Genomic DNA, 19,879 nt, shown 5'->3' with positions numbered 1-19,879 from the left:
TCGCAGCCGGCAGTGCCGCCATCGCGGCCATCGCGGCCAGGGAGGCGCGGCCGGAGGAGACTTCCATTACTCCGGGTTCTCCAAGCCCCATCCAACCTGGCCTTGAACATTTCCAGGGATGGGGCATCCACAACTTCTCTAGACAACCTGTGCCAGGGCCTCATCACCCTCACAGTAAAGGATTTCTTCCCAATATCTAATCTAAACCCACCCTCTCTCCGTTTGAAGCCATTCCCCCACATCCTATCAGTACCTGCCTTTGTAAAACGTCCCTCTTCAGCTCTCTTGTACCTTTAGGTACTGGAAGGTGCTCCCAGGTCTCCCGAGAGACTTCTCAAGGCTGAACAGCACCAATTCCCTCAGCCAGACCTCATAGCAGAGGTGCTTCAGGCTTCTGAGCATCTTTGTGGATGTAACCAGTAACCCCAATTTATTTAACACAAATTCAGAAAATGGCTTTGAGATCTAGGCAAAAAAATGAAATTCGATACATAAAATTAATGCATTTGTGTGGTGATGTAAGGTTTTTTATTGTATTTTTATGCGTTCTCTGTACCCCAATGGCTCATCCCTACCTTCCCCACTCCTATTCCCAGTTGGTTTGTCCCAGACCCAAGCCGCTCCCCCGGTGCTCCCTACATGGTTGTTCTCCTCCCCTTGTTCTAGCTCTTTCCCTATCAATCACCCAAACCCCTCCTGTTGTTCCCGAAGGTTCAGTGTCAATCACCTGAAACCTCCCAGTTTACCCTTATATGGTCCCCGTCAATCCCCCGAGACCCTACCCCTCTAGATACCTCCCCCTTTGGAAATCCCCTAAACCTCGACGCCCCATTGGGGCATGTGATCCCTTTCCCTCCACCCCTTGAGGCTATTGGCCTAAGTAAATGTCTATCCTTGTCCCTATCCCTTCCCTAAGGATTTCTATTGGTCCCCTGTTAAGCCATCCCCATTGTAACACCTCCCTTTATAAGATGTTCCCCGGAGCTGTTCTGGGCTTGTCCCCTCTGAGTTCCTTTTAAGGAAGTTGGATTACCTCTTGTGGTAAGCCTCCTTGCTACTTTTTATCCTCTCCCTCGTCCTGACAGCTACTGTGTCTGGGGCTTCAGCTCCCCTGAGCAGAGCTGAGCTCCGGAGGAGCAGCTTTACAGCTGAGAGCCTTCAGCTGCTCCCCACTCGTGCTGCACACCGCTGGAGCTAGCCTGGATAGTGGTCAGTAGTGGTCACTGCGACATTTGTATTTTAAAGTATTTGAATTTTGCCCTGCAGCCTGGAAGAGACATCACTTCATCTCCCATTTCCAACCTATACTCACTTTCCTTTGTCCTTTCTCCTCTTTCTTTTCTATACAAGGTGTTTTCTCCTTTTCTTCAACTTCTGCTTCCTACCTTCAAGTGTCTAAAAGGAAAAACACACTTCATCCTCAAGACTGCTGCAGTTTTATGCTACTACTCAGACATGATCTCAGGCGTTCCCAGTGCTGTGCAATTAAGTTGTCGCCAAAAATAAATTAATCTGGTCTATTTTAGTGCCTACATTGTTGTACTTTAGTGTATAAAATCAGTGATGGATTTTATTCTTACATGTTCTGTGCAACAAGGAATAATTATCTCTGTTCACAGAGAAGTAGCTGAAGCATAACTATTTTGCCTTAAGTCATTTGGCATCTGGCTGTGACAGCATTTCAGTCTAAATCATCTGTGTTTAAGTCTAGGATCCTGTCTGCCAAACTAAGCATTCTCAAAAGAAAAGTGAACAACACATCTAAGGGCTGCTGAGTTTTCTCTTGGTGGTTTAGATACCCCCTACTAAAGTCAGAGGAAAGACTCTTCCTGGCTCACATGAACCTCCAGCCCTCAGCTCCAGCCTGAGCAGAAGCTGAGTGTATCAGCTCTTACAACAAGAGGGAAAATTAGGTGGGATTTCGAGGGATTTCAGGAAATCCACGTGCCAAATTGCTCAGCGTTGCATATCCGAGTAGGCACACTTTTATGCAGGAGATTGCAGGGAGACAGGGTAGTCACGATCATACAGCCTTCATCATCTCCCTGCCCCTTGTTCCTCTGTCCCTAAGATTAGCCCAATAATCCTCATGCCTAGGAAGAACTAATACCAGTAAGGCATTTAGAAATACTTCTCTGTCATTCAAACCTCTCTCAAAAAAAATGAGGTTTTCTTTGTGGCTTAAAACATCTAGACAAGATGACCCAGCACCCTTGTCCAGCTGGATCTTAAAATTGCCCAGCTTTGGGGAATCTACCACTTCCTTGGGGAGATTATTCCAATGGCTGATTTTTTCTTATTGTGAAACATTTTACTGCTCTGTCTTAACTGGAATCTCCCCAGAAGTGATTTGTATCCATTACCTACCCTTTGTCTTTTCCATGGGAATCCTTGTAAAAAAAAGGAATTCCCATCTTCTTTGTAGCCACCCTGTAAATACTGGAATGTGGTGATAAAGCCTCCCACAAGCCTTTTCTTCTGACAGCTGAGCAAGCCCATTTCTCTCAGCCATTCTTTCCGTGTCAAGCTTCTCAAGCCTTGATGATCTTTGTGGCTCTTCTCTGGTCCCTCTCCAGCCTGTCCACATCTCTTTTGTGTAGCAGGGACCAAAAGTCAACACAGCATTTCAGGCGTAGCCTGGCAAGCAGTGAGTGGAGCAAGTACTTTTTATCTGTGCTGGTGATACCCTTGTTGATGCAGCCCAGCATCCTGCTGGCTTTCTTTGCTGCAGCAGCATCCTGTTCACTCATGATGAGCTGCTTGTCCACCAGGAGCCCCAGGTCTCTTACACAGAGCTGCTCCACAGATGGGTAGATACCAGCCTGTGCTGCACTTCTGCATTTCGTTTTTTCAGGTGCAAGACATTACACTTGACCTTGTTGAACTTAATAAGGTTCTTGTTAGCTCACTCTTCCAGCCTATCCAGGTCTTCCTGCAAGGTAACTGAGTGACAGAGGTAACTGAGGACAGTGCTGTTAGCATGGAGCCTGATCAGGAGCGACATCCCAGGAACTACACGAGGCTGATGTGACTTGCCTGCAGTTGTTAGCAAGAGCTTTGGGCTTACCTACATGTAGGTTCTGTAATAACTGTACCAGTGTGTCCCTAGCTGTAGGATCTAAATGTCTCAGATCCAGCTGAGACACCACTGTGCTACATGCTGAAAAAAGGACAGTCCAAGCAACATATACTGAAAATAATTTTTTCCAATTGTAACTTACTCAGACCACTTGAGTGATCATAGTCACACTTGAGATTTACCATGCATAGATCAGATGTGATAGTGTGGCAAGTAGCTTCAGCAGAGATGCTGTCCTTACCTGACACATGGAGGGAAGATGGGGCTTTGTAAATGGTGCCCCCTGAAGACCCCTGGCAAACTGTGCTTGCTCAGAATAAAATAGTGACACAATGACATTTATTCCCACTGAAGAAAATAATAACTCTTTATGTAATTTTGCCATGATGTGAAATGCAGGAATCAATTCAGCCTGCAGTAATTACATTACAACAGACCAGCCTTCTGACAAATACAGAAGACGGGATTTGGGCAAGCTGGACTCTGCTGCCAGCTCCTCCTCGGCACACCAGTGGTCTCAGAGGAGTGTGAGGTGTCTCTCAGCACATCTGCTGTTTGAGCCACCACACTGTTCCTCCCTTAAAGTGGACTTGCTAACACTTCTTTAGCTGAAGGAGAAAACAGAGGTTTGTAAGCTCTTTCAGTGGGCAAAGCTAAAAACTATTCTGGATCATTAACAAACATCACCTGGAAACTGAGCAGTTACATGAATACTTACTTCTCTTTTTCTTCTATAACAAAGCATGAGCCAAAAGCCAGAACTACAACCTTTTGAATATGTGGGCCAAATTCTGCTTCTGCCTCTGCAATGCAGAGTTTGTCTGCAGCAGACAAGTCTGTTGTGTAGGACTGTCTGTCTTTCAGATGGTAAGTTCTCTCACTCAGAAATTGTTTTCCTCAGCATTTAAGAGGTACAGTAATTAATTCTTATTTAACACGAATGCAAGTGGTTTGGGGAAGGACTCTCTCTGTGCCCTGTCATTATCATTCCCTAAGTATCTGTGGCTGCCTCCTGGGGATAAGATACTCTTCAGATGAAAATTCAGTTTAAGCACCGGTATTGTAAGAGTCAGAACTGTCAGCATCAGTTCTGGGACTAGAGCTGTGGGGAGTCCAGCTGAGTACAAAACATCCTTTTCTCCTGCCTTTAAGGAAGAACTCCACTAACCAGGCTGTATTTTCTTAACCTGATTTTAATCCTGCTCTAAAAAAAATGTCCAGAATAAAAGGCAAAAATCAGATGAAATTCTGCCAGGTCTGGTGGAACACACTAAACCACAAACAGGTAACATCAGTGGGACTGCAGACAAAGCATACAGCAAGGTAAAAGCACAAATCTTAAAAAGACTGGGGCCAGAGCGTACTGATGTCTCTGCAGTTGTCTTTAAATAACTAGAAGACCAAATAAGCATTTGGGCACTGAAGTGACTGTGTTACAGAGCAGCAAGACTGTGAATTTTGTGGCTCAGCTGCAGAACAGCAGCAGTAGTGGCAAAGAAGCCTTTCTGAAAGCAAAGCTTAGACTTGGGCTGCATGGCAATTAGCAAGTGAGTGTTGCACGGCACTGCTTTCTAAAAAGAGACAATTTTTACTTATGTCTGTTCCACACCTGGTTTTTAATGTATTTTTAGCAAGATGGAATGCACAGCATAATTTGAGTAAAGCAAGGGCTAGACACTTGCTTTTAAAATGTTATTTAGAGGTTAAAGCTGAGGGCACAAATGCTCTCTGCAACCTATTTCCATTTATGTGCTCAACTTAGTGTTTTTAAAGACACATGCCTTCATGTGACTGACTCCTTTGCTGCTTTAGACGTGATGGCTAGGACATTGTTTAGTTAACTGAAGCAGTATTATCTTTCCCAAAATAATGGACATGGAAAGATTTATAGTTATGATAGCACTGAAAAGTTTACAGATTGATTTTCTCTAAAATCCCACAGTTGATTTTAAGGATCTGTTAAAATGTTTTGTCCTGGTTTTGGCTGGGGTAGAGTTCATTTTCTTCCTAGTAGCTGGTACAGAGCTGTGCTTTGGATTTAGGATGAGAACAATGTTGATAACACACTAATGTTTTTAGTTGTTTCTAAAGTAGTGTTTACATTATTGTCAAGGACTTTTCAGCTTCTCATACCCTGCCAGCAAGAAGCTGGGGTGGAGGGAGGGAACACAGCTGGGACAGCTGATCCCAACTGGCCAACGATTATTCCATACCAAAAGGCATCACCTCAGGATATAAACTGAGGAAAAGCTGACCAGGGGCTGCTGTTTGGGAACTGTCTGGGCATCAGTCAGTAAGTGGTGAAAAATTGCATTGTGCCTCACTCGGTTTGTATATATTATCTGTCACATGAAACTGGCTTTATCTTGACCCACAAGTTTGAGTCTTCCAGTTCTCTCCTCATCCTGCTGGCGAGGGGAGGGAGCCAGCAGCTTTGTGGGGCCTAGTTGCTGGTTGGGGTTAAACCACAAGTTTCAAAGAGCATTTTCTAGGACCCCCAAATTTGCAGTTCCGGCTCTGAAATTCCAAATACCTAGAAAGAATATGGAGAAAAAGAACTTGCTTTGAAATAACTCTCCCAATTAATGTTTGTAAGTGAAGTTATGCAGCACATTCTACTTTCAAGGTCATCCATAGTACACACTGAAGAAATCATCACTAGGTAGGTGATGACTTCATACATGTAGGTATGTGTTTACTTTTATACTTATGTAAAAATAAATTAGCCGAAATAAAGGAACAGTCTGATCTAACATCAAAGTTAGCCTTGCTATGAGTAAGGGATTGGACAGGATAATTTCCTGAGGTACTTTCCAACCTGAATTATTCAGTGATTCTAACTTGCTTTTCTACTGTTTTGTTTAAGATATTACTGCAGGAGAGATGCCAGTGCTTATTTCAGCTGAGCTGCTATAGGAAATACAACTGCTTTCACTTAACAGCTTGTCTGCTAAGGTATTTTTTCAATTTATTTTTTATTAAATAAAACAGCATTTATGCCATGCTCTGGATTCCAAAAAGCTTTGTGTTCCACTGAAAAACTGCTGATCCCAGTGCTGAAATGTAGTTCAGATTTTTGATGCCCAGCAAATTTTTCACATTTAAAAAAAAATCCAATCAGAGTAAGGAATGAAGTCCCGGCAGGTGCTAAGTGAAGTTGATTATTAACATCACTGGACTGACTCTTACATGGCATGTGGGTGTAGAGGGTTTTGACATAATACGTAGGGGTTGGTTATGGAGAATGAAATGCAGTTTACTTAAGGGAGAAGATTTTATTAGCCGTTACTTGTGCACTGGATCTTGCAAAAAGGAGAGGCATCTGCGTGACGATCTCTCTGAAAACTGCAGGGGTGAAAAATCCTTCCTGTATGGCAGCTGCTCAGGGCCGTGGTTTTAGATAGCACCATGGAATGTCTGACATGAGATCCCTTGACCAGAAACGTCGTATGTTTAAACAAGAGGAGAAACAAAACCCCATCCAGATGGAAACAATTTTTAGACGCATGCCCGAAATGATCTTCTGTGAAATCATAGAATCAATTAGGTTGGAAAACACCTCTGGGATCATGGAGTCTAACGTGTGACCCAACACCACCTTGTGAACCACAGCACGGCACTGAGTGCCACGTCCGGGCTTTCCTTAAACACCTCCAGGGATGGTGACTCCAGCACCTCCCTGGGCCGCCCACTCCAATGTCTAATCACCCTTTCTGTGAAGAAATTCTTCTAAATGTCCAACCTAAGTGTCCCCCGGCGCAGAACGCACTAATACCATGGCACTGTGTCCTATATGCAGCCGCTCGGAGCTTTTAGCACCGTCGGTGGATCGCAGGCTTTCGGCAGCGCGGGTGGGAACCCGGTGGCACCACGAGGGAGAAGGCGGCGAGACGGGTCCTGCGTCGCCTGCCGATCCTCGTGGCTGTCGCGAGTGCCCGTTCGCCCGCGGCCCGTCCCGAGCGGCAGCGCAGAGGCCGCAGGAACCGCAGGAACCGCGGCCCCCGCGGGCTGGGCCGGCCCCGCGGCCCGGGGCTGCCCCGCTCCCGCCCCGCTGCCGCCGGGCCCCTCCCGCCGCCGCCATCTTTGTTGATGTGTCAGCGCGCCGGGCCGTGCCGGCCGGCGGGGGAGCGGGGCCGCGCCGTGCTGTGCTCGCCATGGCCGCGCTGCCGCCGCTGCCGCCCGCGTAGCGACCGGGTGAGGGCCCGCGCCGCAGCAAGGGCGGAGAGGGTGGGCGGGTGCTCGGAGCCGGCGCCCCCCGGCCCCGCGGACGCTGCCGGGCTTCCCGAGGGGGTGGCGCGGGGCGGCCGAGGGCGCCGGGGCTGGACGGGACGGGAGGGGCCGCGGGGTCGCTGATCCACTTCACTGTCAGCGGGCGATAAACCCTGGCGGACGCGGCCGCGGCGGCGGGGGAAGGACGGGAGGGAGGTAGGATTCCCCCGGGTGGCAAGGGGCTCTCCCTGTGCAGGTGGGGGCACTGGGCTGGCACAGGTCTCGCCAGGGCTGTGGGCGAGGCGCAGGAGGTGGGAGCGAGGTGACAGCAGGGCTGGGGGTGAGGTCCTGCCACAACAGAGCCTTCGCAGTCGGGACCTCCGAGCGGGCAGCGTAGGCTTCTGTGCTGGCTCGTAATCTCTTTGTTTCTGTACAGCATTCTTCGCGTTATTAATTAGGTTGTCCTGTTTCATTGCCTGCGTGTTGATTTCACTGTATGGTTAAATAATTAGATAACAAAGCCCAGCAACTGTTATGAAGGTTATTTTTTAGAGTAAGCTGCGGTGTTGCGGTAGGGTACGTGTCCTTGTTTTTGCAGATGATATTTGCAAAAGCTGCTTGCCCTTCTAGGTCTGAAAGAAGGACTTCAGCGAGATGATTATGATGTAGGCTTGCGGATTTTGGCTCTTGTCCTGGAAAACAGTCTGCGCAGGTGAGTCTGATATGTGTGTACTTCTAGTGAGACTCTGTGCAGACCAGAAGAGGATTTCTTCGGGAGTTGAAATCTGTGTGTAAGATGAGGAGTATGGCATTCCGGTGTTAGTGGTGGTTTGCTTTATTTTCTTGTAGAACTGCTTTGCAGAAGTCGAAGTGTTGCGAGCAGAACACACTAAAAACCCAGGTATGGCCACTGTCCCAATATGTTTTGTTGTATAAGGAAATTGTTGGAACTATGAGCCACAGCTGTGTTTCTCTATGGACAAGGAAATGCAATCACTGGCTGCTATAAATGCTTATGTTGCCGTTGACTTTAGGGAGGAGATGGTTAAGCTCTGGAGATACGAGAAACTGAAAGTATGAAGATGTTTCAGGAGGCTGTTGATGACATTTGAAATATCATTTGTTTTAAAAAAAAAAAAGAACTAGTTCTATATTGCCTTTGAGCTCTTCTTTTTCTGAAAGTCTTCAGTCATCCATTCTTGTCTGGTTTTAAAACAGTTTTTCTATCATTTTATAAGATTTGGTTTGGGGTTGTTGACAGATGTTTGTTGGCATTGTGAGGTTCACTGTTTCACAGTATTGAGAAAAGGATCGAAGAACCAAATGCACAGAGTCGTTTATTTGCTTCCAATTAGCAGCTCTGTTGCTTAACGCTACCTGAGGCTAATGTTGAATTTCCTGAAGCTGACTTTCTAAAGAGCTATGAAAAATAGAAAGGCACTGTTTTTCTGGATTTAATAGTGTTATTAGGTATGTTAAATTAGTAGATGTGGGCTCCAGGAAGCAGTAATCCTGTATTTAGTTCTGGGCTGACTTGTTCTGAACTTATTTTCCAATTGCTAAAAACAATCTTGGAAAGCCTTATGGATAATACTTACCTTCAAGTCCTAGCCAAAGACCCTGCTGCCTCGAATTGAGGGTGAAAAAAAATCTTATCAGAAACAAATCAGTGTCAGAATAGAGGAGAAAATCATGACCCTAATTTCAAGAAGTACATGGAATACTGAATTTTTTATTCTGGAATAATATTGTATATAATACTACCTCTTAGCTTAATTAACAGAACTCAGAGTTTCTGTAGAGCTCACAGTAGTTCATATCCTTAAAAGATTGAAGTGTTTACTTGTTTGTTTTCAGGGATACTGGAGAAACTCTTGAAAAGTCAGGTTTGAAAACAGTAGAACTCTACCATCCCCTCAAATGGTGTTTTTCAGTGTGCAGTGATCATGCAGACAGTAATTCCATGGTTGAAATTTTACAGCCTTTTGTATGTTCTGGAAATAACATTTGAAAAGAGCCATTGAAAGCTAACATGCTGCAATCTCCAGTGCCAAATACACCAAGATCCATATCTTACCAATGCCATGACACTACAGGTTATTGAGAAGGTCTGCCAGAGCTCCAGCTTCTGTAGTGTGAACAAGAGTTACGGCTCTGTTATAGGTGTAGAATATCTGTCATAGGATGTGTGTTTTGTCAAGGTTGTGTACTCAGTCATAAATTCGGTTTCTTCCCCTCCCTTAAGACATTCTTCTTTGCACAGGTGATGTTATCAGTGTCAGAACGTGAATGCAAGCAGGGTTCTAGTAAGGACAGACAGAGCTGCTCCTGGCCTTGTTGTAAGCAGAGCTAAAGGCAGGATGCTGAAACCTGAAAGGTGACAGCAGTGCTGTTGCTGGCATTGCATTGCTTGCTGAAGTAGAGACTCATTTTCTTGACTTGGAAGAGTAAGAGCTGTTCTGTGCTGAAGACACACAGAAGATTGCAAGTCTCTGTGTAAATCCTGAAGTATCCGAGTCTCATGTGATGTTACAGTAAAAGGATGCTGTTGCTAATAATGTTGTTTTCCCCTGATACATGAGCTTCCAACCTTGGGGCTCATACAACAAAAAATAACACTCCCAAGGTGTACTCCATGACTTGTCTTATGATGGGAGCAAATCCAGCCTCACTTGTTAAACCTTAACTGATGAACTTTATTTTGGAGTTGTGCTGTTGACTCTTGACATGGAGTTAATATGACCAGAATATTAACCATGTACGTGAGTTTGATAGAAAACCTGATGCTGTCTTGAAAGAATCGTACATTTATGTTCAACTATCTAACTTGTGATGTAAGCAAAGGAAAGCAAATAACAAAGTTTGAGTAAACCTTGTCTTCTGAAGTACTTGTCTTGTGTTCAAAGAATTGATAGAAATGCTGAGCTTTGCACCTTGGCACTGCCATTGGTGTTTAATGAAGTCACATTAAAAACCTGAGAAGAATAATTGAGTTGAAGTGTTAAACTGATAAAAGTAAGGAAATCCTGAAAGTACCCACTGTGTATAGTCACTGTTCCACTCCCTTTCCTATGAACATGTGCATCAAAGCAGGTCTTTGTGTGGGTTGAGTCAGGAACTGTGTCAAGTTCTGCCTGAGCTGAAGGACTCAATGTCCCAGTGTACAGCCAGGTTTTCCACTTTAATTTGATCTTGGGCAAAAGTGATGAATTAATATCAGGAGACCTAGTGTAGGTGGGACTCTGGTGTGTTTCTTTTGTTTCCTATATGTGCTGTCTGTAAATACGGGAAGACTTGAGAGTGTGACCTCATGGTCACCCTCTATTTTGTATGGAGTACAAGCAGTGGTGATCCACATCATCTCTTCAGCTTAAGAATTCTGTCCCTCTTGGGCAGTGTGATGCTTTTCAATCCAGTTTATCTCCTTTTAGTGTGTTTCATAATTTGAGTGGCTTGCTGCTCTGATTAATGTTGGATGTGGAATTGTAATCAGATATATAAACCTGAAGCCAGAAAGACTGTTTGAAATTCTTCTCACACTAGATCATGTGAAACACCTGCTTTTTGAGACCTTTTTATCCCAGTCCCTTTCAATTTAGTTCAAATTTTTGATTTGTCCCTCTACAGAGCTGCTCTGCAGTAGAGCTGCATTTTGTATCTTGTCATGTACAACAGAACTTCTTTAGCAGAATTCTCTTCTTTTTTTAATCATAAACTTCAGTTGAAGACAGAAGTATCTCTGTTATTTGAGATACTTCCCTGTTTTGCAGTGTTACCTGGTGACATTATGCTTAGTCTGAAGAAGCCTTTTGTGACAGAGTTCTTGTGAAAGATACCATGCAAAACACAGGTAAGCTGGGTATTAATCAGAAACAATAGGAAAGTTTGTTTTGCTAGTCAGCGTGTTGACTAGTAGACAGTAGTTAAGGAAAAAGTAGCCTTAGGAAAAAGAAACCAAAAACTTCACCCAACAAGTGAAGTAGAAAGGTGTGTGCAGTCTGTCCAGATTAGTTTAGGTAAAAGTATTATTAGGATTACAGTGAGCTAAAACAAACTATAAAATTTTTCTTCAATTTTGTTTTTAGTCTTACTGTCATGTAAAATTGTTAGCAAGAGTGCTGATGCAATGACAGGTTGGCACTGACTTGGAAAAGCATTTTAGTTCGCTTAAATAATGATTATTGTGTAATAAAGATGTGAAAAGTTCTTGAAGAGAGGCATCTTGGGTTTTGCAATGAACAACACAACTGTAAGAAGCTAGAAATGTTTTTAACCCCCAAATTATTCTTTAGCAGTCTTGTTGGGTTGGCATTATACACATGGTAGTATGTAAACTGTCTAACAGCTTCATCTCTTACCTGAGTGCAGTAGGTTGGAAATTGAATTGAATTGGCAGCTGATCCTAACAGTTGTCTGGCTGTTAATGGTGTGTTAGGATAATGACTTCAAAGATAACAGAAAGTATTTTTCTGTTGTGATTCATCTAAGATTGTGTTTCTAATAGAATATTTTATAGTGTTATAGCTAAAGAAGAGGAACAGTTCTTTGTGGAACAAACTGTACAGGCAAGTTTTGTTCTTTTTGATAAAGGCTGTGGCATTTCTGAAGCTTTTTTACATTAGGTTGCTGGTTGCTTTGTGTGTGACTTGTCAAGAAAACTCTACAAATCATTATTGTTCTCTTCAGTGTTCTTCAGCCAATAAATCCTAATTAAGTCTTTGAAATACAAAGTCCATCTCCGGTGTTTCACTGGATTATATTGCATCTCACATTAACACTTGAATTTGCAATTGAACTGCCTAAAGCACTTCTACTCTCTCTGTTGCTCAGGAACCTGCAAGAGGGAATTGGGTCTGTAACTGAACTGTTCAAGTGGTGCTCATGTGCAGCTTTTGCTTTTATTGGGGTCTTCTGATGAGCATCAGAGCTTCATCACGAAGGTCTTTTGACTGTTGACATTTCAGTCATATGTCACTTCATTTCATAGATGTGTGAGTGGAAATGTAAGGCAATACAAAAAATCTGTTTAGCAGAGCCTTTGGTCTGTACTGCAGTGATTGGGAAAAGAGCCAACCCATTATTGCACCATAAATGATAAATGTGGTTTTGTTAAAGTTATGTATTTATCTTTGCTTTATGAGCTTCAGTAGCTGCTTACATGATGAGAGGTGCTTCCAAGATGGAATTCTGCTTGAGTGTAATGAACCATGTGTAAAAATCAATCTATGGATTGGAATTTAATATTATATATTCTTTAACATGAATGAATAGGAGGCAGAGTAGTTTAAATGATGGAGTATATATTGATTCTGAGTTGGCATGTACACTAGCCTCCTTTCTGAAACTGAAATTATTGTTGAATAACAACTTCCAATGGTTAAATATAACACTGCTGTCTCAGGTTAGATTTAGGGCATTGCTGATCTTCCTTTATAAGAATTTTTGAAAATTATGTCAGAAAAAAAGGCATATTTTGAAACACTGCTCAGTATTATTGAACTAAAAATCAGGCCTTGCTTGCATGTGAAGTAACTGTTAGATTCCATTTTAGCAGAAAGAGCTGAAGTCTCAGTTCACCTCTAAGTTGTGTATTTGCTAAGGTGAGGAACTACTTGTGCTCAGTGCTTTTACAGGTCAAGACACAGAACACTGTAAGACATAGTGGAAGTTTCATTTGTAGCTGAGTCTGGTCTGTAGGTGTGTCTGTGTAGGCTGCTGAGAGCTTTAAGGGGTAGTTGGAAGGCTGGAGTGATGGGAGAGTGTTTTACAGTGTGACTTGAGGTGTAAGTGTGAATCTTCAAAATAGCTGTAAAATGCACGTAGCTTCCTCTTGCAAATTCACGTGACTGCATTTTAATTTGCTATTGGGTGATACAGGAAAAAAGTCAGTATTTTCTTTGCAGTTATAATTTCATGAGGATAATGCTTTTCATTGAAAAAAAAAATCTCTCTTCCAGACATCCTAGTTCTAGATTTAGCTGGTAGTTTGGAGGTTTTTAGTAGCCTTTTGGTGTGTGTATCTTGGCTTTTTAACCTTTATTATTTTGTTATTGGATAATCTTTGAAAGATTGCACAGCTAAGTTAAAAGTATTTCTTTTTTCACATATAACACATATCACTGAACAGGCCTCTTGTTTGGAGGGCTGTTAGAGAGCTGGAGTAATAGAAATGAACAGTTCCTGGTATGTCTTTAGACCAGCTACAGTTTCAGGTGCTTCAGTGCTCTACTTTGGTTTCTGAAGTATTGCAGGTGAACAAACAGGGCAGTCATTGTGAAAGCATTACATTTCTACCTGGTTTAGCTGGGCTGTAGAATTTTCTGTTCATCTAGTACTGGGCTATACAGAGAGAAACCCCACAACTTTCTGTATATGTAGGCAAGCTGTATGTCTGCTTTCCTAAATTCACTTCTGCCAAAACTGGAGTGATTCATAAATGTCTGCATCTAGCACCTTCGGTGTCAAAATGAAGCTATTTTTACCTTTCTTGCTCCCACAACATTGGGATCTGCTAGCAAACATGAATCTCTGTAAACTCATAAACAGGCATTTTTGATTCAATTGGAGAGAAGGATAGAGAAGAGCAGAGATGTTTGTAAAATCATTTGGAGTGTGTTGCAGAGAACAGTAACAGTGCCTGGGATAGACAGCTGGTTATTTGAGCTGTGTGTTGCTGCCCAGTCTTTTGGTGTGTTACTAGGGAAAAGAAGTAATTATTTGTTATCACTGGGGAATCTGTTAAGAATAAACCCGTTTTCTAGCTGTCTCCAAAGGACAAGCATCCCTTCTCTTGGCTGCTGACATTGAGCACTAAACCTGAACTGCAGAGTTCAGAAACCAGAACCAATATGGAAGGATAGTGCGTGTTACAGAGCTGAAGAGACTGCTGCTTAAGGGTGTTTGCTTGGATTTTTATGATGAATTTCCAGTGGAACTTATCTTCAGAATGTACCATTTTGGAAAGCAAAATAAAGAGTAACAGCAGCAATTTTACACGTTACCATCCAGTTCTTAACAAAGAACCAGGAAGTACAGATCACAAATTACAGCATAAAGAGAATTGCTCTGAAGCAGTTTCAAGGGCCTTATTTTCTAGATAGGTTTTTCCTGTAAATACGTGGACTTTGTTTAGAGGTGTGCAATGGTTCCTTAGCAAGTTTACGGCACACACTGCAGTGACAAACCAACTCTGAGTCCTAAGGTGACATCCTTATAAGAGCAGCAGGGACTTCTGGGAACTTGGGCTGCTTCTGTTGGTGTCATCACGTTTTTCTGTCACTGAGCTGCTTGCCTGGCCGTGTCATGGTACTTAGGACACTGCTGAGTGTTGGAGTCATCTGCCTGTGACTGATGGAGCATTTCATCACTCCTTTCCTTGTCCCCCACCTCCTCTCTGAAATGCATCACATCTGTATGGCAGCTTTGAGTAGTTTTGAGACTTCAGACTCAAAAGACTATTTGAGTACTCTGCTGTGACCAGTATGAACTGGAAGGAAAGCTACTTTGTACTTTTGTTTGAAAATGAGCTTGTTTCTGTTTGGATGCTTTTTACGTATCCAGAGGTGAAGAGTATATATGGTATGAGCTGATGCGAGAACTGCTTTTTCACCATTTTGTAGACTGCATGTGTACTTGTTTGGAGAGTTGATTTCCTCTTCATCAGTGACTGTGCTACAAGGCCTCTCTTAGGAGCACAGCCAGGAATGGAAAACATCTACCCAAAGATGATGCAAAACCCTTTCTTGTTGAAAAGAGATGAAATAATTGACTGCTACTGGCCATTAGATTATGTAATGTGTAGTTGAATGTGTCTGGTGTCCAGTAAACTGCATTTGCTGTATTAAGTTCTTATTATTCCCCTTTGAGAAGGTTTTGTGCCTCGAGTGGCTTATCTCAATGCTCTTCACTTTCATTTCAAGCCTGGGTTGAACAAGGTTTTGTATATGCACACACCCATGAAGCATTATTCCCTCCTGCACTTTTTTGCCCCTCTCTCTGCAGTACTTTCAGGCATTGAGGTGTAAATATATGGTTTTTTCTCTTGAAGCAGTGATTTTTGTTTCTCAGGACCTTGACCTTAAGTTTGCTTACAGAACCACCCCAGGCATACCCTTCTGTCATTCTTTAATCTGTTTGTTCTAAAGGGCCCCATTGTGATAGTTACTAGGTGACAAGGCGCACTTTCTTTTTTCCCTTGTTAGTGAAGTCTTCTAGACAGCCACACCTCAGCTGAAGATTCCTATAGTTATCATTTAATATGTTTCTTTAGTTGTCATCTCACATGTATTTTGAAATTGGCTGAAACAAAGTCATTTCCTCCTTCTTGACTATTTACAACATAAATGTTGAGAGTTTGGGTCAAATTCTATCTATTTAATGAATTTAAATGCTAGCATTAATAGTACATCTGCTTAGGAAAGGCCTTTGTAGCCAGGGATTTAAAAGAATCACGTTTGCATTCAACAGGAAGATTGAAAAGACAGGCAGTTTGAAATGGCGCAATATTGAACTAAAGCATACCAGAACCTCGGCACGTGCCTGTACTCACTGGATAGTAGTCTAGAGCAGGGCAAGGTGGTGTTCCTGATTAGAATTAGCAGTACTGCTGTGGGGGGAAGGATTTTCAACCACTACAGCAGATGAATAGCCAAGGGATGAGGGTGCCAACAGCTTCCTTAAAAAGGTAGGAGTGTTTGTACTTTCAGCAAAGGAGGAGGACCTGGTGTTACAGAAACTGCTTTTCTCCATGCCAGCGGATGGACTATGAAGTGAGAATTTGCTGTTAAAGCATAACCTTCTCTGGACTGCTGCTGAAGGTAGCTACAGGAATTTTTTTTTTTTTCTTCTTTTTGCTGGCCTGTTACAGGAGCACGTATTGAGATTTTTGATGTTCTCCCAAGAGAATCAGTTACTTACATTGTGTCACATACTTCCTTGAAGAGCTTAAATGAATCATTGTCGTATTTGTTCTTACTTTTATCATTTGGTTAGCAGTTAATAGAAGACGTTTCTGTTGTGTAACAGAAAATGAATGAAAAATTGCTATTTCCTGAGTCTTTGCATTCCCTGACATACCTGGGAGACATTCGTATTTAAAAGCTGGTGTGCTGTTCACTCACTCTATTGGCCAGCTCTCTGCTCCCTGCCTCTGATTGCAGTCAGTTGTGCTATCAGCAGTTTAGCAGATGAGCACATCTCAGTGTAAGTAGTGTGATAAATGGTTGTAACCCTTGCCAGTACTAGCCTTTAATGTTGTGTGTCCTGTGCCTGCTGTTTAACTACTTACTCATTTTAGATATTACACTGGAACTTGGAGATCATATGTGCTGATGCAGATTTAAACTTAGTTTTGTGAATAATTATGAAAAGTATGTATGCTCTTTGCATCTTTGAAGAACACATCTGTGATGAGAAAAAACACTAGCTGTTTTTAAAAAAGGCATTTCTGGTTTTGAAGAGTTCAGCTTGCCTCTATTCTGATGCCTAGGGAGATGTTTTGCAGACGTGGCTGAGCTGTGCTCGTGTTCCTCATTCCTGCTGCTCACATTAGCAGGGTCTGAACTGATGTATTTCTATTCACGTTGCTTTGTATCACTGCACTGGGGGAAAACAGCCAGCTGCCTCCTCTGCTGTGGAACAGAAGCAAGAGCATGGGGAAGGTGTGTTAGAGTGTCAGACTAATTTTGAGCTGTAAATCAGAGGAGGAGGAGGACTGGTCAGACCAGTTACGTGAGTCCAGTCACAGCAAAGAGTCCTGTCACAGCTGCAGAAGCTGTCACAAGGCAGTGACAGAGCTTTTCACATGCTGCCCTAGATGGATGGCAGTCATTCGTGGTATGTGGGCAAGCAGGCTTGGGCTGGGCTACTCAAAGTGCTGCTTTGAGAAGTTCCTGCGGCACATGCAGCAGAAGGAACTTACAGTGAGGGGTGGGACAAACATCACACGGATGGGACCAGGAGCAACACACTTTTACCTTGCTGTTAAGATGATCATCAGGCCTAAGGAAGGAGCAGAGCAGGTGGTTGAAGGTAGAAACTTTGCAAAACAGTGCAAGCACTTTGCTGTCACTCAACACAGTGTGTGCTTGTTTGATGTTTAAGCATATCACATAAGCCAGTTCATTTGCTTCAGTCAAGATTTTCCTTTTTGATTGTTTTTGATGCATTCTGAAGACATCAGAAAGGCACTAAACTGTTTTGTTTTCTTAATGCAATATATGTAACCTTAGTCCTTCCCTGATTTTGGAAAAGTCATTTGTAAGGATGAGTAGGGTATTAGAGGATGGATATTAAACCTGGAAAGGCATGTAGCTCCTATCAGGTGGTGTCCAAATATTATCTTGGAGCTTGATGGATTTGTATGTTTGATATGAAACAGTCAAATACTAGCATGTTTCATTTCAACTGGCTACTGCTGGACTGTGTTGATCCTTTTATCACACAAAATGTTTTGCTTACAAACCGTGAGCCTTTTCTTTAGTGACATCACTGCAGTTTTCTGTCTCTGGTATCATACAGGAAGTATCTATTATATTCAGTTGCCTGAGGTAGGCACGACAAACTTAGGATATTCAAGAGACATTTGAATATCAGTATGAATTTGCATTGACACCTGCTCCACATGATTTCTTTGTCTGGACATTTTTGGTGTGAAAATAAATTGTGATCCTGTGATGAATTACTTAATTTCTATTTAAAAGTTAGTAATTAGAACATAAAAGCTAATACTATTCGGGGGGGGGGAATCTATGTATTTAATGAACAGGTGCAGATAAGTGCAGGTAAATTTGGGCAGATAAGGCTAAAATCCAGTGTATTGGAATCATAAAGACTGAACTTAATGTGGTAAATTATATTCTAGGTACCACTGAAAATTAAACTGTGACTGCAGGGAACACTGAGTCATCATAATTTACTTTTCATCCTTTAACTGATTTGTATAATCATTACTCATATTCCCCATGAGTTTGATATAAAAATCTACACTTTTTAAATGAGTAATAATAACTAAGTTATTTTGGATATTAAGTCAGTGGCTTTTTTTTCTTCTCTGTCACTGAGTTGTGCAAATAATTGTATTTCTGCTTCCATGTAGATTAGTCTTTGTAATACTAATTCACAGTATTATTTACAGAAGGAAGTAACACAGTAAAAAGAAAACTTAATGACCTTCTTAATGTACTCTCTTAACAGGGCTGTATTTTTCACTTCTTGCTTCCATATGGAGATAAATACCTTCCAGTTTGCTAACTGGACTGGAAATTTTGTGTGTAACAACCAACATGGAAGTTCATGTATACGATTTTACCACTCCCTTTCTTGTAGTAATGGTGAACTGCAGCAGCTGGGCAGTCACAAGCAGGTTTGAGGCAGTGCATCAAACAACTGCACATTTCGGGAAGTTCTGTAACACTTCAGAAAGTACTTTAAAAAAGGCTTAAATTGAGGTAAAAAAAACCCTCTGATCGTTACAGAGAGAGCATCATCAAGAACTTAGGCTGGTGTAACTACTAGAGAAAAAAACAGTTCTTCAGCTTTATGCTAATACAGTGTCTTTTACAGCTGAGTGTGTATTACAAACTACTTTTGAGAAGAGGGAACAGATACTAGAAGGTGAATTTTTCTTCCATCTTAACTGCATCATTTGCAAATTATCTTTCAGTTATTATTGATTGTTTAAAGTGCACTAGTCTGAAAGCATTGGTTTTTAACAGCATTTTAATTAAGTAGGAACTAATGTGTTCTGCTGCTATTAAACTGAATACTTTCTCTTGCAGTTATGTTCATTTTTGGTTGCATGTTGAGATTGTCAGTTGAGGTTGGTGTTTTTGAGAGCAGTAGTACATTGTGAACTTCCGTTACCAGCAGACGTTATCAAAGGGTAGATAGATTCCAAAAGAGCATTTGTTTGGACGGCACAAACCAAGTGGTGGGGTTTGCTGCTTCCAGTGTTGACCTAAACATAAATCTTTTGAAGCAAAGGGGAATTAGGGATTTTATTAGTACCAGAGAAGATCTGTTTGTGAAACGGGGAATCCTTGTGAAAGTGTCACATTGTATAGACTCTTTCATTCCCGATCTCTATTCTCATTTGTACCTCTCCCTAGCTGCTTATGGTCTGGTTCCTACTGATTTGTACTGGGTTAGAGGCTGTAGCATTGAGGATTTTTTTGGATTTGAGACCAAAAAAGAAAAGGTGGTTTGCTTGTTTCTTAAAAAATGTGTGCTTCTCATTTGCTGATTTGTGACTCTTGTCCAGGTGTGATACATTCCCTTCTGTACTCCAAGCTGAATGCTCAGTTTTCCATGTGCTTCCCTCTTGTTGATTAAGTCCCAGTTGTAGCCCAACTGTTGGTTTCAGGTTGAGTTGGTGTTTTGTGGGGTGGTGTTTCCTGGTAGAAACAGCTGGGCTGAAGCTGCTTTTTGTGCCTAACAGTGAAAGGTGACAGTGGTAGCAATTGAGGACTGATCTAATGGGACTCCTGTCCCTCTGTTTTAACAATGTTGAGCCTCAGTAGGAAGTGGTGGTTAATAAGGCAGGACTCTGGGGGAGTGGAGTGAAGCCAAGTAGCGCAAAGGGGTTGCCTTTGA

General features: G+C 42.4%; 1 protein-coding gene across 3 annotated transcripts in view; it reads left to right on the top strand.

The window, feature by feature from the left end:
- Nucleotides 1-7,191: 7,191 nt before the first annotated feature.
- The window catches only part of CCDC186 (coiled-coil domain containing 186), a 35,611-nt gene continuing 22,923 nt past the window's right edge, over nucleotides 7,192-19,879 (top strand). Inside the window, exons 1-2 of one of the 3 annotated variants that reach the window (XM_042019354.1) lie at nucleotides 7,192-7,273; nucleotides 7,919-8,000. The gene's annotated coding sequence lies outside the window, so the exon portion shown is untranslated. Of the gene's footprint in view, nucleotides 7,274-7,895; nucleotides 8,001-19,879 lie in introns of those variants that run through there. The other 2 variants (XM_042019356.1, XM_042019355.1) reach the window with 2 other exon arrangements.

The sequence above is a fragment of the Corvus kubaryi genome, unplaced genomic scaffold (assembly GCF_017639235.1).
Source record: "Corvus kubaryi isolate FWS band 111438036 unplaced genomic scaffold, C.kubaryi_AGA036_p1.0 138, whole genome shotgun sequence".
NCBI classification, from domain to species: Eukaryota; Metazoa; Chordata; class Aves; order Passeriformes; family Corvidae; genus Corvus; species Corvus kubaryi.
The sequence above is the reverse complement of the archived record's forward strand: the minus strand, read 5'-3'. Positions and strand labels throughout refer to the sequence as shown.